Source organism: Narcine bancroftii, chromosome 5, assembly GCF_036971445.1.
Source record: "Narcine bancroftii isolate sNarBan1 chromosome 5, sNarBan1.hap1, whole genome shotgun sequence".
NCBI lineage: Eukaryota > Metazoa > Chordata > Chondrichthyes > Torpediniformes > Narcinidae > Narcine > Narcine bancroftii.
This window is the reverse complement of record NC_091473.1, coordinates 131,059,215-131,079,657: the sequence shown is the minus strand read 5'-3', so window position 1 is coordinate 131,079,657 and position 20,443 is coordinate 131,059,215. Positions and strand designations below refer to the sequence as shown.

Sequence of the window (20,443 nt, the reverse complement as noted above, 5' to 3'; positions counted from 1 at the left end):
GCCCAGGTGGTAGTTTTGAAAAATCACAGTAAGAAATGACTGCCTATTAACTACAGCCAGACAATCAACCGTTACACTAACCTGGATGCCTAACCCCTGCCACGCATCAATGAAATGATTAATCAGATAGCGCAATTCAAAGTGTACTCCACTATCGACCTCAAAGCAGTTTACCACCAAATGCCCATTAAAAAAAAAGGAACGACCCTATACAGCCTTTGAGGCTGATGGGGATTTATACCAGTTTAAAAGGGTACCTTTTGGAATCACTAATGGTGTGTCAGTGTTTCAGAGGGAAATGGATAAGATTGTTAGGAAGTATGAGTTACTGCGTATGTTTCCCTATCTGGATAATGTCACTATCTGTGGGAAAACACAGGCTGAGCACGACAACAACTTAAAGAAATTTTTAGCAACAGCTAAAGAACTTAATTTAATGAGGGCAAATGTGTGTTCAATGCAACAGAGCTACCCATTGGGCTACATTGTCCGCAAGGGCGAAATCCGCCCCGACCCAGAATGAATGGCCCCCCTTAAGAAGTTACCACCCCCCAAACTCAGCAAAAGCCCTTAAAAGGTACATGGGATTCTTTTCCTACTACTGCAAATGGATTCAGGACTATGCCACAAAGGCAAGCCCTCTGTTTGACAGTAAATTTTTTCCTCTCTCTCCAATGGCCTTGAAGGCTTTCGAGAGAATTAAAGCTGATATTGCCAAAGCTGGACTATCGTCCATTGACGAGGATGTCCCATTCCAAGTGGAAATGGATGCCTCAGATTGTGCCTTGGCAGGAACCCTTAATCAAAAGGGTTCCTGTGGCATTCTTCTCCCGCACGTTACGTGGACCTGAACTTAAACATCCTGCCATTGAAAAAGAAGCCCAGGCTATTATTGAAGCTCTTCGCTACTGGAAACACTTTCTAGCCAGCAGAAAATTTACTCTTGTCACTGATCAGAAATCTGTAGCCTACATGTTGCTGAAACAAGCCATGAAAAACCTCAACAATGACGACGCTATTTACATCCGGTACCGCACGGATGGCAGTCTCTTCAATCTGAGGCGCCTGCAAGCTCACACCAAGACACAAGAGCAACTTGTCCATGAACTACTCTTTGCAGACGATGCTGCTTTAGTTGCCCATTCAGAGCCAGCTCTTCAGCGCTTGACGTCCTGTTTTGCGGAAACTGCCAAAATGTTTGGCCTGGAAGTCAGCCTGAACAAAACTGAGGTCCTCCATCAGCCATCTCCCCACCATGACTACCAGCCCCCCCACATCTCCATCGGGCACACAAAACTCAAAACGGTCAACCACTTTACCTATCTCGGTTGCATCATTTCATCGATGCAAGGAACGACAACGAGATAGACAACAGACTCGCCAAGGCAAATAGCGCCTTTGGAAGACTACACAAAAGAGTCTGGAAAAGCAACCAACTGAAAAACCTCAGAAAGATTAGCATATACAGAGCCGTTGTCATACCCACACTCCTGTTCCGCTCCAAATCATGGGTCCTTTACCGGCATCACCTACGGCTCCTAGAACACTTCCACCATCGTTGTCTCCACTCCATCCTCAACATTCATTGGAGCGACTTCATCTCCAACATCAAAGTACTCGAGATGGCAGAGGCCGACAGCATCGAATCCACGCTGCTGGAGATCAAACTGCGCTGGGTAGGTCACGTCTCCAGAATGGAGGACCATCGCCTTCCCAAGATCATGTTATATGGCAAGCTCTCCACTGGCCACCGAGACAGAGGTGCACCAAAGAAGAGGTACAAGGACTGCCTAAAGAAAGCTCTTGGTGCCTGCCACATTGACTACTGCCAGTAGGCTGATATCGCCTCAAACCGTGCATCTTGGCGCCTCACAGTTCAGCGGGCAGCAACCTCCTTTGAAGAAGACCACAGAGCCCACCTCACTGACAAAAGACAAAGGAGGAAAAACCCAAAACCCAACCCCAACCAACCAATTTTCCCTTGCAACCGCTGCAACCGTGTCTGCCCGTCCCGCATCAGACTTGTCAGCCACAAACGAGCCTGCAGCTGATGAGGACATTACCCCTCCATAAATCTTCGTCTGCGAAGCCAAGCCAAAGAAAGAAGAAACATGTTCAGTATTAAACACAAAAGTAAAATCAAGAACGATAAGATGGCACGCTGGCGAATAGAACTCTCAACTTATAATTATGAGATCCAGTACAGACCGGGTAGGTTAAATGATCCCTTTGACGCATTGTCACAATCTGCTGCTGGTGCTCAGCTGGAGGGGCTAAAAGAGATCCATAGCAGACTATGCCACCCAGGGGTCATGAGATTCATCCACTACATAAGGGCTAACAACCTTCCTTACTCTCTGGAAGAAGTCAAGAAACTGATTAAAAGCTGTCCTGTTGGCGCAGAATGTAAACCACAATACTTCAAAGCACCAGAGGCCACTCTCATCAAGGCAACCCGACCTTTTGAGAGGATTAGTTTAGATTTTAAAGGGCCTTCCAACAACAAAAATGTATATTTCCTTACAATAATTGACGAACATTCCAGGTTTCCCTTTGCGATACCCTGTCCTGACGTCTCGTCAGCACCTGTCATTAAGTCACTTGACAGAATTTTCAGCATTTTTGGTTTTACCAATTACATTCATACCGATAGAGGCTCAACATTCATGAGATCTGAACTGCGGCAAGTCCTGCTACAAAAAGGGATTGCCACCAGCCATACCACGAGCTACAACCCGCGGGGCAATGGGCAGGTTGAAAGGGCTAATGCTACAGTCAGGAAGACTGTTAATCTTGCTTTAAAAACACATGGTTACCCTGTTACCCGGTGGCAGGAGGTGCTGCCTGAGGCACTACATTCTATTTGGTGTTTATTGTGTACTGCAACAAATTAAACACCTCATGAACGTATGTTTGTCTTTCCTAGGAAATCAGAAATTGTGATGGACTGGCCAGCCTGTTTATCTGAGCCTGGAACCGTGCTGCTGAAGAGCCACGCTCGGGCGTGTAAAACAGACCCCCTAGTCCAACCAGTTCAGCTACTGCATACCAACCCCAACTACGCTCATGTTAGATTTCCAGACGGGAGTACTGACACTGTACCCCTAAGAGATCTGGGCTTGCCTGGTTCACCCTTCCTCGCACCCCTACTCAGAGTGAGCTTGAGAGGTTGGACTCACTCCCCCCAGTCTGTGACCCCTAGTCAGCTTTCAGATGGCCATGCTGAGGCTCCACTGCCTCACGCTGGCAATTCTGGAGCAGGTCAAGAAGTCAGTCCTTCCCACACTACAGACCCAGGAACTGTACCAGTTCCCAGGTTTGCAAAGGAGCCACCTGTTTTGAGACGAAGCACCAGAATTTGTAAACACCCTGATAGGCTGACATATTCATAAAACATCTCATCATATTTCGATTGCTTGCTAGATACTGGCGTATTTTGGCTGTTAGAGTATCTCTTTTTTTTTGACAAATGAAAGTCTCAAGGCCAAACATGGTATCCATGTATCGCTTGCTTCAATCTTTCTTAGCAGCTCTCCTTTTGATTTTAACCCTTCTTCTGCCGGAGGTAGACTGTGGTGAATGTCTGCCAAGCTGCCTGTTTCCCCTCTGGCGAGCCTTGATGCACTAACATTGGCTGTGCATTATCTCCACTGTTAAGGACACTCCCCTTGGGTGTATCTGTGTATGCATCTATTGTCTTTCATTATTGTACCATGAGTTTCTGCTAATAAAAGCTATGATTATTGTTTGACCCCATCGTCTTTGTTTACTTCATCAACTGGCACTTCAGGAATCTATTCTGCCTTTGGGTTAGTAACTAGTGGCATTCCACAGATCTGTTCTGGGGCCGTAGTCTTTGCAATTTTTATAAATGACAGGTAAAGAGCTGGATCAGTATGTCTGCAGATGATGTAAAGGTTAGAGATTTTGTGGATAACGTAGAAAGTTGTCTTAGGTTATCACAACATATAGACAAGATGCAGAATTGGGTGGATAGATGGAAAATGGTGTTCAATACAGATAAGTGTGAAGTGATGCACTTTGGAAGTCGAATTTGAAGGTAGAGTATATGGTTAATGACAGGATTCTTAACAGTGCGATGGAACAGAGAGATCTTGAGGTCCACGTCCATAGATCCCTCAAGATTGCCAATTGATAAGGTGGTTAAGAAGGCATATGGTGTGCTGGTCTTCATTAGTTGGGGGATTGAGTTCAAGAGCCACGTGGCAATGTTGCAGCTCTAAACCTCACTTGAGGTATTGTGTTCATTTCTGGTCACATCATAACAGAAATTAGTTAAATGCTTTAGGATTTCTTGTGAATTGGAGAACATGTCATCTGAAGCAAGGTTAAAAAAATAATTTAAATTTAGGCATACAGTACGGTAACAGGCCATTTCGGACCACGAGCCCTTGCCATCCAATTTACATCCAATTAACCTACACCCATGGGATATTTCAAATGGTGGGAGGAAACTGGAGCCCCCGGGGCAAACCCACACAGACATGAGGAGAACGTACAAGCTTTTCACAGACAGTGCGGGATTCGAACCCAGGTCCTGATCGCTAGCACTGTAAAGGTGCTGTAAAGGTTGAAGCAATGAAGGATGAGATGTGACTTAATAGAGATATATAAGATTATGAGGACCTTATTCCTGGGGGAAAAAATACAAAATACTGGAGGGCATCCGTTTAAGGTGCGGGAAAGAAAGTTTAGGGGAAATGACAGAAGCAACTGTTTTTTTACACAGAGAGTGGTGGGTGCCTGGAATGCATTGCTGGGATTGGTGGCGGAGGCTGGTACAATTGAGCACATGGATATAAGAAAAATAAAGGGTTATTAGCAGGCGAAAATAGAAAAATAGGGGATGTAAGTTGTTATGTAGTCAGGATATATACCCTTCTCATTGTAGTAAGATAGTGTACCACTGTGGGGCATATGTATATGCATATGTGAGTGTGTGCAGTTTCCTAAGATGGTGGAAGGCATCGGTAAGTACAGCCTCTTTTGTTCTTTGAATCTTGCATCTCTATGATATTTAAGAAGCCTCTCAAGTAACACAGAGACATAACATGGTGGAAGAGGTATAAGAGAACAAGAATAAAGCCATTCAATCGATTGAACGTCACTGAAATTATGAAGGGGAATAAAAGAAAAAAATTACTGAAAAAAAATGGCTGGAGCAACAGCAGTTTACCCAGCTGGGAGGCTAAAGACATTCTTGAATCGTTTAAAAAGTTGCAGCAGGAGTGAAATTTAACATTCAAAAGCTATTTTAAAAATGCAACATCAAAGGAGAAGGTCAGTTATCTACTTCTCTGGGCAGGGGAGTGAGGCCTTGACTTATTTAATAGCTGGGAGCTTACAGAGGTGGAGAAAAATGATCCAGAGCAGATATTTGCAAAGTTTACTTCTCACTTTGAACCCAGGTCTAACCATAGAATTAAATGCTATGAATTTCAAGGCTTAATGCAAGAGACTGATGAAATTGTTTATTATTTCCTCACTAGACTAATGTAGATTTAAGAATATGGAGGAAATATTAGTTGATCAACTAATATGGGGAAATGCCCATTCCGAAGTCCAAAAGTCTCTTATAGGGAAGGATAGCTTGAAGCTGGCTGAAGCTATAGACGCAGCCAGAGCCTTCAAAGCCATGAGGATGCAAATGAAATCCCTATCTATGCAGACCCACCCACAGTAAAGAGAAGGAAGGGTTGATGCTATAAAGAACACAATCAGAAAAGTGCAAACCCCCCAAGACCTACAGGAAATGCGACAGACAGCACCCCTCCGATGACCGAAATGAATGCCCCGCATACGGTCCTGAATGTAGAGCCTGTGATAAAGCAAACCACTGGGCAAAGATGTGCAAGTCTGGTATGAAGAGAACAGTAATACCAGTGAAGATAAGACAAGAAAAAGATCCACCACATAAAAGGAAACAACAATGAGGACTCCGACTCCCAGATACTGGACATAGAATCCATACACCTTCATGAGATGTAAGTTGAGATGAATGAAGGAAGCGAGCTGCACAAAAGGATTCAAATACAGAGGACAATCCAGAACAAGGCCACGATATTCAACCTAAAGGTGAAGCTGGATACTGGATCACAAAACAATGTCCTTCCACTCAGAATCTACAGCCAGATGTTTCCAGAGAACATAATGAAAGGGTATCAAAAAGATGGTGCAAAGGAAACAGAAAATGTCACATTAACTGCTTATGGTAGACCCATGATCAAGCAGCCAGGGAGAGCTAAGATTAATGGCTGCCATAAGAGAAAGAACATCCTCTGTACATTCTACGAGGTAGACATAGACAAACCAGCAATTCTAGGTCTGGATAGCTTCTGGGAGTTGCAATTGATCTCTGTCAATTATGAGATCCAGATGAGAAAAATATACCAAAAGTACAGAAATACAATAAAAATAGGAAATGATTTCCACAGAAGTATCTGCCAGGCCATGGCACACAGTGGGAGCAGACTTGTTCACTGAGAATCAAGAATAGTATTTAATTGTGGCCTGTTACTACTCTAAGTTTCCATTATCAAAATGGTGAAAGTCCTTAGAGCCTCAACTATCTCCTCAGAAATGAGAGCGCTTTTTGCTGAACAAGGAATACCTGAGCAAGTAATATGTGACAATGGAACACAGTTCACATCACAAGAATTCAGAAAGCTGGCTGCAGAGTGTACTGACAATAACCACACCAGTAGTGCGAGTATAAGACAGCTTTAATAAACTATATGTACACTAAGAGGTCTTGACTCTCTGCAAGACGAACCTGGAAGGCTAGACTGTAGCTCTGGACTGCTTTATATACAAGGTCACCGGGATAACCCCTGGTGAACAAGTGGTGTAATTACATATCACCACATTCAGCCCCCTAAAAAATTGTTATTCCCCCCCCACCCCCCCATCCTCCTTCCCTTGTTTGTAAGTTCATAAGTCCAAAATTTTTCAGGGCTTCCTTTGCCTTCTGGACCTCCTCGGTAGTGGTATAGGGGTGGAGAGTGCAGTCTGCCTTTCGGCCTTTCTTGGTGGAGATGTGGGAGTGGGAAGTACTAGATGGCCATGTGGACGTGTGGGCTGGAGATCCTCTTGTATGGGATTAGGTCCTGCCATCAAGTCTAGGGTAGTGATATTTTGTGGGGCGGGCGTACCCAGGGTCCTGATTTCCGGGGTGGGTGGTCTAGTCCTCTGGGGTGACTCGATGGACGACTGTTCTAGTGACTGCTGCTGCGCTCCTTGTTGATCCGTAGACATCTGTGTTTCCTTTGTGTTGTTCACACATCTGGCTGGCGCGAGATCCCTGGTGGCTAATGAGTCTTCTCTTCCATCTGGGAATGTGACGAAGGCGTACTGAGGGTTCGTGTGCCTCAACTCCATTTGATCCACCAGTGGATCCGCTTTGTGGGGTCTGCAGCGCTTCCGGAGGAGAACAGGTCCCGGTGTCATCATCCATTTAGGTAGCACTGTGCCCGTCATGGCTTTCCTTGAAAAGAAAAGATACGGTCATGTGGGGTCATGTTAGTGCCAGTACACAACAAAGAACGTATAGAGTGTAGGGCTTCTGGCAACACTCCTTGCCATCTAGTAACAGGCAGGTCTTTTGCTTTTAAAGTCAAGAGGACCATTTTCCAGATAATGGGATTTTCCCTTTCGACTTGTCCATTCCCCCTGGGATTGTAACTTGTAGTGCGGCTGGTAGCAATCCCTCTCTCGTGCAGGTACTGCTGTACTTCTGCGCTCATGAATGCAGCTCCCCTGTCTGTGTGTATGTAGTTCAGGTACCCAAATATGCTGAAGATGCGTTGGAGGCATTTTATAACAATGGCTGCTGATCCATAAGAACACGGGATTGTGAAGGGGAATCGGGAATATTCATCTACTACGTTTAGGAAATAGACTTTTCTATTATTGGATGGGAGCGGGCCTTTAAAATCGAGGCTGAGGCGCTCAAAAGGTTTGGTAGCTTTTATCAGGGTAGCTTTGTCTGGCCGATAAAATTGCGGTTTGCATTCCACTCAGATGGGGCAGCTCTTGTTCACTGACCTCACTTCCTCTACTGAAAATGGGAGGTTTTGGGTTTTAATGAAGTGAAACAGTCTAGCAACCCTTGGGTGGCCCAGGTCATTGTGCAAGCTCTGCAACTGGGACATGTGGTTAAGGATGGCACAAGTGCCTCTGGACAGCACGTCCGGGGGCTCATTGAGTCTCCTGGGGCAGGATAGAATGTTGTAGTTAAATGTAGACAATTCTATCCGTTCTTAATTCTCCCCCCGTTCTGGTTATCGAACATAAAAGCCACAGACCGTTGATCCGTGACAAGGGTGAAGTGTTTGCACGCCACATAATGCCTCTTGGTAGGACCTGGCATCCTGTATAAGGGAGTAAGGGTGGTCTCCCAGCTGCGCTAACAGCAGCATTAATAGCTCTTTTTCCGATGCCTCAGCACCCTCCACGTAATTCAAAAAGCATCTCTGCCAGCGGCCGAAGTGCATGCCGGCTCCGAGATTTCTGCGGTCGAGCTCCAGCTTGACTGGTTGCAGGACATGGCTAAGCCGCAGTCTCTGGTCCCTTAGGTAATGTGGGGGAACCCCGGAATTTTATCCTGGTCTCCACGTGGTCTCCGGGTCTAGGTGTGGCAAGGGCGGACCCTGGGGTACTGGGAGCTGCTTGTAGAGCCTCTGTGGGGCTTGTGTCTGCTGGAGGAGTAACCTGGGTGCTTGGGGCTTTTGGCTGAGTCTCTGGCTTTGGGACGTTTGCAGTGGGCTTAGGGGGGATCCCAGTGGTAGCGTCAGGTCTCCGTGTTACTGGCGAAACTGCTGCTGGGGTAGTGACGGTAGCGTTGTCTGCTTTCCCTGTCTCTGCAGTGGTCGAGAATTCTGCACATACATGTCAATTGGGAGCACGACTTGTGGAGATCCTTCCACCCGTGCTTGTAGTGGCCCCTTTCTGATTGGACCGAGGTTTAGGGTTGGCGGCGTCAGTACCGGTGAACCCATGGGCAGGCAGGGCTCTTGGCCTTTTCTTACCTGCCCTATCATACTTCTGTGGTCTTCCCCACATTCCACCACGATTCCAGTACAGCGGTCCCTCGCCATCTCTGTCCTCAGATACATATGCGTGCTGGTTGTCCCCGGATTCCATTCCTCAGGAAGAGTCTTCAGGTGGTCGGGAATGCGTGTTGGAGAAGAAGCAGGTTCCATCCTACTAGCTATGATATGAGTTTATTAAATTGTACTGACAATAACCACACCAGCAATGCGAGTATAAGACAGCTTTAATAAACTAATATGTACACTAAGAGGTCTTGTCTCTCTGCAGGACGAACCTAGAAGGCTAGACTGTAGCTCTGGACTGCTTTATATACAAGGTCACCGGGATGATCCCTGGTGACCTAGTGCTGTAATTACATATCACCACACAGATTATGGGTTTCTATTACTACATCATCCCCAAACTACCCCAAACGTCATGGGTTCATTGAAAGACAAGTGCAAACTGTGAAATGCACACTAGCTAAGTGTCACGAAACAAAAGAAGCTCCATACCTATCATTACAAACAATACCTTTAAGGGCTGACATGAAAGTCCCCGGCAGAACTTCTAAATGACAGGAGAGATAAAACAACTCTGCCAAGCAAAATACACCTTCCAGCAGACCAGGAGGAAACCAGAAGAAGACTGGCTTACACGCAAGAGGAAGGACGCCAGCATTATAACAAACATGGACAAACATTGCCAGAACTCTTCAGAGGGCAGCATGTGCATATTCAAGAGCCGGTAGTGAAAACATGGACCCCAGTAAAGGTCATCAGAGAAACTGAGACAGGCTCTGGCAATCAGCTGAGGAGGAACAGAATTCACATCTGGCCGACACAAGATATGATGAAGCAGAAAATACCAGCAAAGCCAGCAGTACCAATATCAAGTGAGGTATCAAGTGAAGAGACCACAACCACTAATAACGAAACATCAACACAGCAGTTGTCAGATCTTTTCTTCTTTTCTTTCTTTCTTTGGCTTGGCTTCGCGGATGAAGATTTATGGAGGGGTAAATGTCCATGTCAGCTGCAGGCTAAGATAAAACACAACCAACTACACCAGCATCACAGAGCCCAACGGTCACAGCCAAATCCACTAAATGGAGAAGCAACCTACTGCCACCAGTGCGATATCAATAAGAACTATTTAAAAAATAGTTTTGTGAATACACTAGTGTACAAGTTCAGTTACTTAAATTGCACTGGAAAGAAAGTGATAAAGAATGCTAAATGTTTCTTTATCTCGAGAAGGAGGGATGTTTATATGGTCAGGATAATTTGAACTATTCTGTAACCGCATAAGAACACACCCTTCTCACTGTAGTAACTGTAGTGCAACATAGTATATGTATATGTCAGTGTGTGAAGTTTCCTGAGATCGTGGAAGGCATCAATCAGTAAGTAGATTCTCTTTTGTTATTTGAATTTTGCATCTCTAAGTTATTTAAGAAGCCTCCCAAATAATGAAAGAGTCACAAGTAAAATAGAGAGTGTGACGTAGGGGAAAAATTACATTGTTCTGGAATAAGTTTACATCAGTCATGGGCTGAAATGGCCATACTTAGAATGTAGAACATAAAATACTACAGCACAGTATAGGCCCTTCGGCCCTCAATGTTGTTATAAGGAAGTACTGAACCCTCCCTCCCTATACTGTGCTGTCATCTTCTATGTTCCATGTTAGTGCCTGCATTCATCACCTCTAACTCAACTATTCATTTTTGAGAAACACAGAGGGAGATGTAGATCTGCTTAGGCCTCTACAGCTGGTTCATTCTACTCTATAACTACACAGTATCATACCTATGACATACATTTATGTAAGCCCTGCACAGTACTTCATCCATCTTTCAGTTGAGAACATGCCTGATTGAAGAATCTAAGCAGCGTGTATGAGAGATGTGAAAGACGTTTTATGAAAATATTAATAATCCGATCCTGGAACGAACTGATAAGACCAAAGGCTGATGAAGTTTCCAATGTATTATGGTCAGCACTACAGGTAGGATTCAGATTGCACCCCATGGGCCTCATCATATAATCTGTTTATGCCATGCATTCAGAACTAATTAGGTAAAAATGAGTTTATGTTTAATTGGGTACATTATAGTTCCTGTGGTGTAGCCCATGTGAATTGGTTCTTGTACAGTTGCAGGTAGGAAGGGTACTAGTTACATGGCTGATATAAGTTCAGAATGCTTTTGATGAGAACATTTTGGTTGAAAGAAAAGAATATTCCTTTTGCAATTAGAGTGTGACCTCAATTTTGTGAACGACAACATCTATTAAAATGTGGTGCTGATGACTTTGTTATTCTGTGCCAAGATCTCAGTTTAGCTGTGGCTATTTCTGGCATGCACACAAGCAAGTTGCTAGCACGGATGGCTTCATGAAGGGGCCAACTCTTCTTCTGCATAGAAAATCACTTGGGTCAAGGTAGATGCACTTAGTTTAATCATAGGGGAAACTGACAGGGAGCAGCGAACTGTACTCGATGCTCTCCCACAGAGTTACTAATAAAATAAGACCAAGGCTGCAATTAAATTTGTGGGTTTGAAATGAAGAGGAGGCACTTCAAAGAGGTCTTGTCCCTAGATCCAGGAGCATTGTTTGCTTTTTAATTATTCACTTGGGTTTGCATATTGTTCTAACAGGATAGGAGACTTAAGAGAGATGAATTAGAGACTTAATTAATATATTTTATTTTATTATATTTATTACACCAGTAATGATAATGCTGCTCCAGGTATTTTCAAATGGCTTTCAATTTTAGATGTATTTTGCACATTTTTGCATCCATGAATGTCAGATGGAATCAAAGAGAAATAAACCTCATTCCTCATAATCTTGCACTATTTTTATAACTAACATTGGTTATTGAACAGGGAGTCTTACTTCCTGAAACCCCGAGTAAGAGGCTATCATGGGATCTCTGGGATAACACTGAAGAACAGGGAAATCGGACTGACCAAGGCTCATCACTCCCAGTGATATTCCGTAAAATTTGATTTTACTGACTTCCTTATACACAGCCAAATTAACATTTATGCTCTCTCTCACACACACACACACACACACACACACACACACCAATGCCCACACCCAACATATTAATGTACGCACACACACACCAACGCACACACACCAAACACACACGCAAACACACATACACCCAACACACGAACGTGCACACACACACTCAACTCACCAATGCATGCATGTGCGCACACACTCACACACACACACACACCAACACACACACACTCACACACACACACATACACCCAACTCACCAATGCGCACACACATACCAACACACACACACCAAAACACTGGCGCACACACACCAACCAACATACACACCAACACAGATACACCTACCAACACACACCACACACACACACACACACACACACACACACACACACACACACACACACACACACACACACACACACACACACACACACACACACACACACACACACACACACACTTAGAACCTTCTTCATCAACAGTTGCACAGGAGCATCATAATCCTAAGCAGAATGTGCAAATGATTACCCTATGAATTTGAGGTCAGACTGGCTGCTGTTTATAGGTAATGCATTGACATAGTTCAAACTCAGGGAACATGGCAAACTGACAAATGTCTCTGGTGAGTAGTTTAAAGGTTATAAGATTTGGGAAGGCTTTCCAGACTCGTTTGTTGTTTATTCTTCTGCCTTCTATCTCGCATTTACCTGCACAAACTCCATTTGATCCTCCGTGGACTCTCCCATTTCTGTCTCATCTCTCCATTCTGAATTTGAATCCTCTCCCCTCACTCCATCCTTTCTTTATTCATTCCCCAATGCCTTGTTCTCTCTCCCTTCTGATTCACTACCTTCTTCCTCCCTCCATCCCCACACATGCACCCTCCCAGATGCTTTTCTCTCTCCTCATTGCAATCTCCAATCAAGGATTGAATTTTAAAAATATGTTTGAATATTGTAAGTCAGTGAGTAAGGAGGTTGGACAATTAACTGCTCTTCAAGTGAATGCACACACTGGAAAACACACTTCTGATTCAAGCAACACGGAGTGTCTTCGTATCTGCTCGGGTGTTAGGATTACCTTATTTCCAACCAGGATTCCGCTGGGCATACCGTTTCCTCAGGATTGGGCTAGGTTGTCCATGTAAACCAGGTCTCCCAGAGACTAGCCTCTGACTAAGAACTTGGGTCCATCTTATACTGATCCATACATTACCGTGGTATCTGAGACAGCTCACTGGTCAAATGGATTTGAAGTTAGAATTTTAAGTAGCCTGGGTAGCTCCTGAGAATTAAAAGGAAGTAATGAGATGGGATGTAACAAGTAGACAAGGGAAGAAGTGATTTGGAGCAGGTTCTTCCATCCGGACAGAGGGGACCAACAATCCGATTGGAACTGTGAACTGGCAAGCCTCTGGGGTCTATGAAGGAAGTAACATAGAAGTAGGAGTCGGCCATCCGGCCCATCGAACCTGCTCCGCCACTTAATAAGATCACGGCTGATCTGATTATAGACTCAACTGCACTGACCTGCCTTTTCTCCATATCCCTTAATTCTTTTTTTTAATGTAAAAACCTATCTAACTGAACCTTGAATATGTTTAATGAAGTAGCCTGAACTGCTCCCCTGAGCAGAGAATTCCACAGATTCACTACTCTCTGGGGAAAAAAAAAAGTTTTTCCTCATTTCTGACTTAAATCTATTCCCATGAATCTTGAGGCTGTGTCCCCTAGTTCTGGGTCTCACCTACCAGTGAAAACAATTTTCCTGCCTCTTTCTTATCTATCCCTTTCATATTTTTATGTTTCTATAAGATCTCCTCTCATTCTTCTGAATTCGAATGAGGATAATCCCAAACGATTTAGTCTCTCCTTATCATCATCTCCGGGATCAACCTGGTGAACCTCCTCTGGACTGCCTCCAAGGCCAGTATATGCTTCCTCAAGTATGGGGACCAGAACTGCACACAATACTCCAGGTGTGGCCTCACCAGTAACTTGTGCAGTTGCAGCATGACCTCCCTGCTCTTGAATTCAATTTCTCTGGTGATGAAGTTTAGGGAATTATGAACCTAGGGAGTTGTGGTGTTGATTTTACTTTCCACAACTCCCTAGATTCACAGGATGTTCTATTAGATTAGATAATATATAATATAACTTCTTTGTTTGAAATGGGAGGGAGGTAGAAGTCAGGAATGCACTGACCAGTTTTAAAAGCTTCCTTGAAAGGTGTTATATCAGTGATCTTAGAAAAAAAGATTCAATGTAAGCAGGCAAAATTACCGAGGTTTTGTGACTGCCAAAATATGATGTTGGTGAACAATAGGGATTGGTATTTGCATTTTTACATTTTACGTAGATTCACACCAAGGAACATAGGAAAGTAAGCTGTGAGGTAGACATAAGGAAGTGACAAAGGGATATAGATTTGATAAGTGAATAGGCAAAGATCTAGCCATTGAAATGTAATGTGGAAAAATTATGCAATTGTTCAATTTAGCAGGAAAAATCAAAAATGAACTTATTATCCAAATGGAGAGAGTTTGCAGAGTTCTGAAATGCAGCAAAATCTGTGTGCCTCAGTGTATGATTTGCAAAAGGTTCAGCAGGTAAATTAAGATGGTTAGCAGAATGGTATCATGGTTAAGGAAATTGAATACGAATACAGGGAGGTTATGTATTAGCATTTGGCATATTTTGTACAACACTTTTAGGGATGTATTTTAAAGTGTCGGAAACTGTACACTGAACGTTTACTCAACTTCTAGCTCAGTGGTTCTCAATGGTTTTTCTCCCACTCACATGCCACCTTACTTAATCTGTTACTAACCATAGGGCACCTATGGCATCCTATAGCTAGAATAAGATATTAGTGTTTAAAAACAATAATTAAAGATTGGGATGAGGCATATTTTTTCTCTTGGATCTTTGGAACGCTTCCACAAATGATGGTTAAAGCAGTCTTTGAATATTTCAAAGGTAGAAGTACTTGGATTCTTGACAAGCAGAAGGCAAAAAAAAATTAACATAGAATGCTAAAGCACAGAAAACAGGCCATTCAGCCCTTCTAGTCTGTGCTGACCATTGTTCCACTAGTCCCAATATAACCTGCTCCAATTTAAAAATCCTCCAGACCTCTCCCATCCATGTACCTATCCAATTTATTCTTGAACCTCAAGATTGAGTCTGCACCCACCACATCAGATGGCAGCTCATTCCCATCACTCTCTGAGTGAAGTGCCTCCTAATATTCCCCCTAAACCTTTCCCCTTTCACCCTAAAGCCTTGTCTTCTCATATTTATCTCTCCTATGGAGTATTGCACCCAATAAAAAGCAAACATTCTTCCCTCCCTTCCCTTCCCTTAGCCGTTGTCTCATGCCCAAACTTACACACCATGCTAAAAGGCAAACAGATGGTTTTCTTGAAATGGATGCCATATCATAATATTCAAACCCCAGTACAACACCTCACTTCCTCAAAGCTAAAGGAGAGAACATTTCCTGCAATTGAATATTCTAAGCTATCTATAAATTTTGACCAAATATTGCAGATACAGCAAAAAAATCAATTGTATTTTTGCTGCTCTGAGGTAAAATTTCTGAGTTCATACAGAGACCTTAACTATTTTATGGAGCTTTGAAAGCACCCTCTCCAAATCTTTAGAGTAAATTTCATGTTAGTTTTTCTCATGTCCCAGTAATGGTGCGACACAACAAGGCAGCAGGTAGTCCAGTGATCCAGGTTCGATCCTGAGCTTGGACACTTCCAGCGTGGAGTTTGAACATTCTTTCAATGTCTGTGCGAGGTCTCCTCCATGGGAATTGGTTTCTTCCCACATTCCAAAATTGTGCTGGGAGGGTAATTGGTTATTATAAAATCATCCCATAATGTAGATGAAAGGCATGGGAGAAATAGGTGACAAGGAACAAAATGGAGGAATGGAAATGATGGGAATATTCCAAGTGTTTACATAGTCCTGATGGGCCAAATTACCACCACGTCTAACATCAGAAAAACATCTGTGACATTCTACCCTGAGAGTCGGGATTAGCTTTAAATTAAAATTTTTGTACTCGCCTCCAATTACAGTGGCTATTTACATTGCTTAAATAACATCAAAAGATACAGAATGTAATATGAATATTTTTTTAAAAAATGATTTGGAGCCAATTCTCAAACCGTAGCCTCAAGTAAATTGGACACAGTAGCAGTTTTCTAACTAATCCGCTAAATGGAGGCTGTTAATATTAACTAAAGCCAGTCTGAAGGGAAAACACATTCTTTTGGCTGTTTGAGAACTTGTTGAAATTTAAAAGACTACAATGGCTGTGGGGAATTAAATTTCCTCTCAACCATGCCCTAGATTAGACAGTTTGAGAGAAATGCGCTCCCTGTTCTCAGATCTAACATCAGGTCGCTGAAGGCCTTTGCTGTCCACAGTGTATAAGTTGCAGTTCTCTTTTGTTATACCTCTGCCAAATAGTAAAGAAAAAAATAATAACATCACAGGGTCATTCTGTTATAAAATGTTTGTGTTTGGCATTTACGGAGAAATGAAGACATGATTTGCAGCAAAAAGAAAACACGTCGGTGCTGCCAGAGCTGCTGGTGTGAAACCTGGGGGTAGTAGGATGCAGAGACACAGCGCTCCCCTGAGAGTCCTACTGCCCAGCCCTACTGCCGATGGCTCTATTCAGGCTTCAGACGGCCTGTTAAAGGAGCTGACGGGGCTTTGTTTATAATCCGGTGACCGCGGGGTCTAGGCTCAAGATTGTGACGCCTTTGTTCCGCAGTGGCCGCAGTGGGTTCAGGTTCTGGGGGAGCAGCGAACTGGCACAGGAAGCCAGTTGTGGGGAGAACACCCGATATTACGGAGGAGACAAGTCAAAGGATGGTGACCGCGGTGGTGGAACAGCGAGCGGCTCTGCGGCTGAAGGATGCACACTGGCAGTGAGCTGTTGGTGACTTGTGGCTTGAGTTTGGGGGGGCTCACGTCAGTTTGCGGACTGTTGAAGAGTGGCTCTTGAGAACCAGGTATTGGAACCGGGGTTCGAGAGGGCACCGAGGGCTCCTGATGAGCCCTGGGCACTGCAAGGTTCCTCAGCATATCACGGGTTTGGATTTGGAGCTCAGGTTGCCAATAAGTCTGGGCAGCTGCAGGGGGATAAAGCAGCTCAGGAGGTGACCCCAAGGACACTTGATGGCTCTAGAGGGGCTCTCTTTTGCTTCTATTTCTCTAACTGTAGGGGGCGCTGAGCAATGCTAATGTTAACAGCAAATCTTTGTCTGCCTTACAGCAGACTAAAGGCAATTTTGTGTAATATTACAATTCTATTTCATTTTATGACAATAAATAATATCTAAATCTAAATTTCATGTATGCCTAAATTCTTCTACTTGGCTTACAAAATACTTTGCATAATGCAATGGTATTATATTAAAGGTCTCATTGTCTCATTGAGATAGACAACAGACTCGCCAAGGCAAATAGCGCCTTTGGAAGACTACACAAAAGAGTCTGGAAAAACAACCAACTGAAAAACCTCACAAAGATAAGCGTATACAGAGCCGTTGTCATACCCACACTCCTGTTCGGCTCCGAATCATGGGTCCTCTACCGGCACCACCTACGGCTCCTAGAACGCTTCCACCAGCGTTGTCTCCGCTCCATCCTCAACATCCATTGGAGCGCTTTCATCCCTAACGTCGAAGTACTCGAGATGGCAGAGGTCGACAGCATCGAGTCCACGCTGCTGAAGATCCAGCTGCGCTGGGTGGGTCACGTCTCCAGAATGGAGGACCATCGCCTTCCCAAGATCGTGTTATATGGCGAGCTCTCCACTGGCCACCGTGACAGAGGTGCACCAAAGAAAAGGTACAAGGACTGCCTAAAGAAATCTCTTGGTGCCTGCCACATTGACCACCGCCAGTGGGCTGATAACGCCTCAAACCGTGCATCTTGGCGCCTCACAGTTTGGCGGGCAGCAACCTCCTTTGAAGAAGACCGCAGAGCCCACCTCACTGACAAAAGGCAAAGGAGAAAAAACCCAACACCCAACCCCAACCAACCAATTTTCCCCTGCAACCGCTGCAACCGTGTCTGCCTGTCCCGCATCGGACTTGTCAGCCACAAACGAGCCTGCAGCTGACGTGGACTTTTTACCCCCTCCATAAATCTTCGTCCGCGAAGTCAAGCCAAAGAAAAGAAATATTAAAGGTGCATCATAAAATGAACAAAATGGTGGAGAAGTTTGAAAAGCTGGTCTCAGAGTTTAGGATTGGAAAACTGAAGGCACAAGATGTCACCCCTCCACCATCAGACACCAAAACAACAGACTCAATCAGTGACTCCTTCAAGGGCTCTTACTTTGCACATTATATACTACTGAATATTTTTTTTCTCTCTATCAATAAGGTAGAGAGGGTGCAGAGGAGATTTACTAAAATGTTGCCTGGATTGCAGTGTCTAGAATACGGAGAGAGATTGAGTAGACTGGGTCTTTATTCATTGGAGTGTAGAAGGTTGAGGGGGGATTTGAGAGAGGTATATAGAATTATGAGGGGAGTAGATGTGAATAGGCTCCTCCCCTTGAGGTTGGGTGAGATTGAAATGAGGGGTCATAAGTTAAGGGTTAGGGGGCAAAAGTTTAGAAGTAACATAAGAGGAAGCTTCTTCACTCAGAGAGTGGTGGCTGAGTGGAACGACCTTCCGGAAGAGGTGGTTGCAGCAGGGTCAATTTTGTCATTTAAGAGAAGGTTGGATGTGAGGGGTATGGCAGGGAGCAGGTAGGTGGGACTAGTGGAGTTCACTGAAATCGGTGCAGCTAGAAGGGCCGATAAGGCCTGTTTCTGTCCTGTAATTGTTATATGGTTATATTTGCAGTCAGTTTGTTTACAATTCATTCTTTGTTTACATTTCTCTTTTTCAATTTTTTTTGCGTAGAATCATTGAGGACCTCTTCCACCCCACACCCAATATCTTTTAATTGCTTCCATTGGGAAAGAGATACAGAAGTATCAGAGTCTGCACCACCAGGCTGAGGAACAGCTTCTTCCCATGAGCAGTGAGAATGAAGAATGAATAAAGGAACTGTTCACACTAACTGCAGGGACCATAAATGCGTTGCTTGCCTTTGTTTGGATTAGTTGTGGGCGTCAACGGCGTCCCGAGGTCCGAGGGCTGCTGTGTCCAGTTTCTGCCATCATTTCAGCGGCTGTTCCCATTGGCACCGCCCCTTTCCAGCACTGCGTTGCATCTGCGCATGCGTTATTCTCTTGAGTCGTTTGGCGCATGGGTGGTGAGTTTCACATAATGGGGACAGTTGGTGAACGTGTGGGAGTTTGGGCACGATTCCTGTGAGTTCGTTAGCCCATCAACTGGGGCGACTAGGAGGGTGAGTAGAGTTCAAATATTTTTTGTTAACCGTTACTACAGATGCCGTTACAACAGGTGTTATTATTTATCATTATTATTGGAACATTATGTCATCATAGATCACTACAAGTCTTTTGAGTTTATCAATAATTATTAAAAACAACTCATCTAGTTTTAGTGATGAATTAAATTGAAACACGTAACACACCAGAAGCCCACCTTGCCTACAAACATCCTTTTATGGATGGAAGTCGCTATATTAACCATCTGTGACTCTCATATTCTCAAAACAATATCTAGTAATTTATTTGTCCTGCACATGTATTGTTGACTGCATGTGTGTTATGTCTGGTTGCATGTCTGTATATTTTGCACTGAGGACCGGAGAACGCTGTTTCGTCAGGTTGTACTCGTGTAATCAGATGATAATAAACTTGATTTGACTTGAATTGCATAGATATATTTTTTCTTGAGAACACTTTACACTACTGATAACTGCCTGGCCTGCAGGGGGAAGAATCTCAGGGTTGTATTTGACGTCATGTATTAGCCTGAAAATAAATTTGAACTGAACAAGTGCAAATGTCATTGAACGATGTATTATGCATCTTATGCTCCATATACTCAAACAGTTAGAGTGTGTTATTATTGGTTTACTACATTCTTTAAACTATCGGCAACCCCACATCACATTGTTCAGGTCATGGACATTTGCACCTACGGAATTCACAAATCACTAACCACTACCCAAAAATTTGAGTACAGAATAAAATTCCTGCCTACAGAATTTAAGTAGAAAAATAAACACAAAATACAAAAGAAACAACAATTATAGATCATTTTCAATTTGTCATTGGACACAGTGGGGCGGTAAGATTTGGATGTGACATCACCTCATTGATTGTGTTGGCAGTCACAGCTGGGTCCCCATTGTGGCATGATCTCTCCAGTCCATGGACATGTGCACAGATA

General features: G+C 43.9%; 1 long non-coding RNA gene across 1 annotated transcript; it reads left to right on the top strand.

Moving 5' to 3' along the window:
- The first annotated feature begins 10,403 nt into the window (after positions 1–10,403).
- LOC138762806 (uncharacterized) lies at positions 10,404–19,920 on the top strand. The gene is made up of 2 exons (XR_011357160.1): positions 10,404–10,456; positions 19,040–19,920. It is a non-coding gene; the product is annotated as an uncharacterized lncRNA (long non-coding RNA).
- Positions 19,921–20,443: the final 523 nt, after the last annotated feature.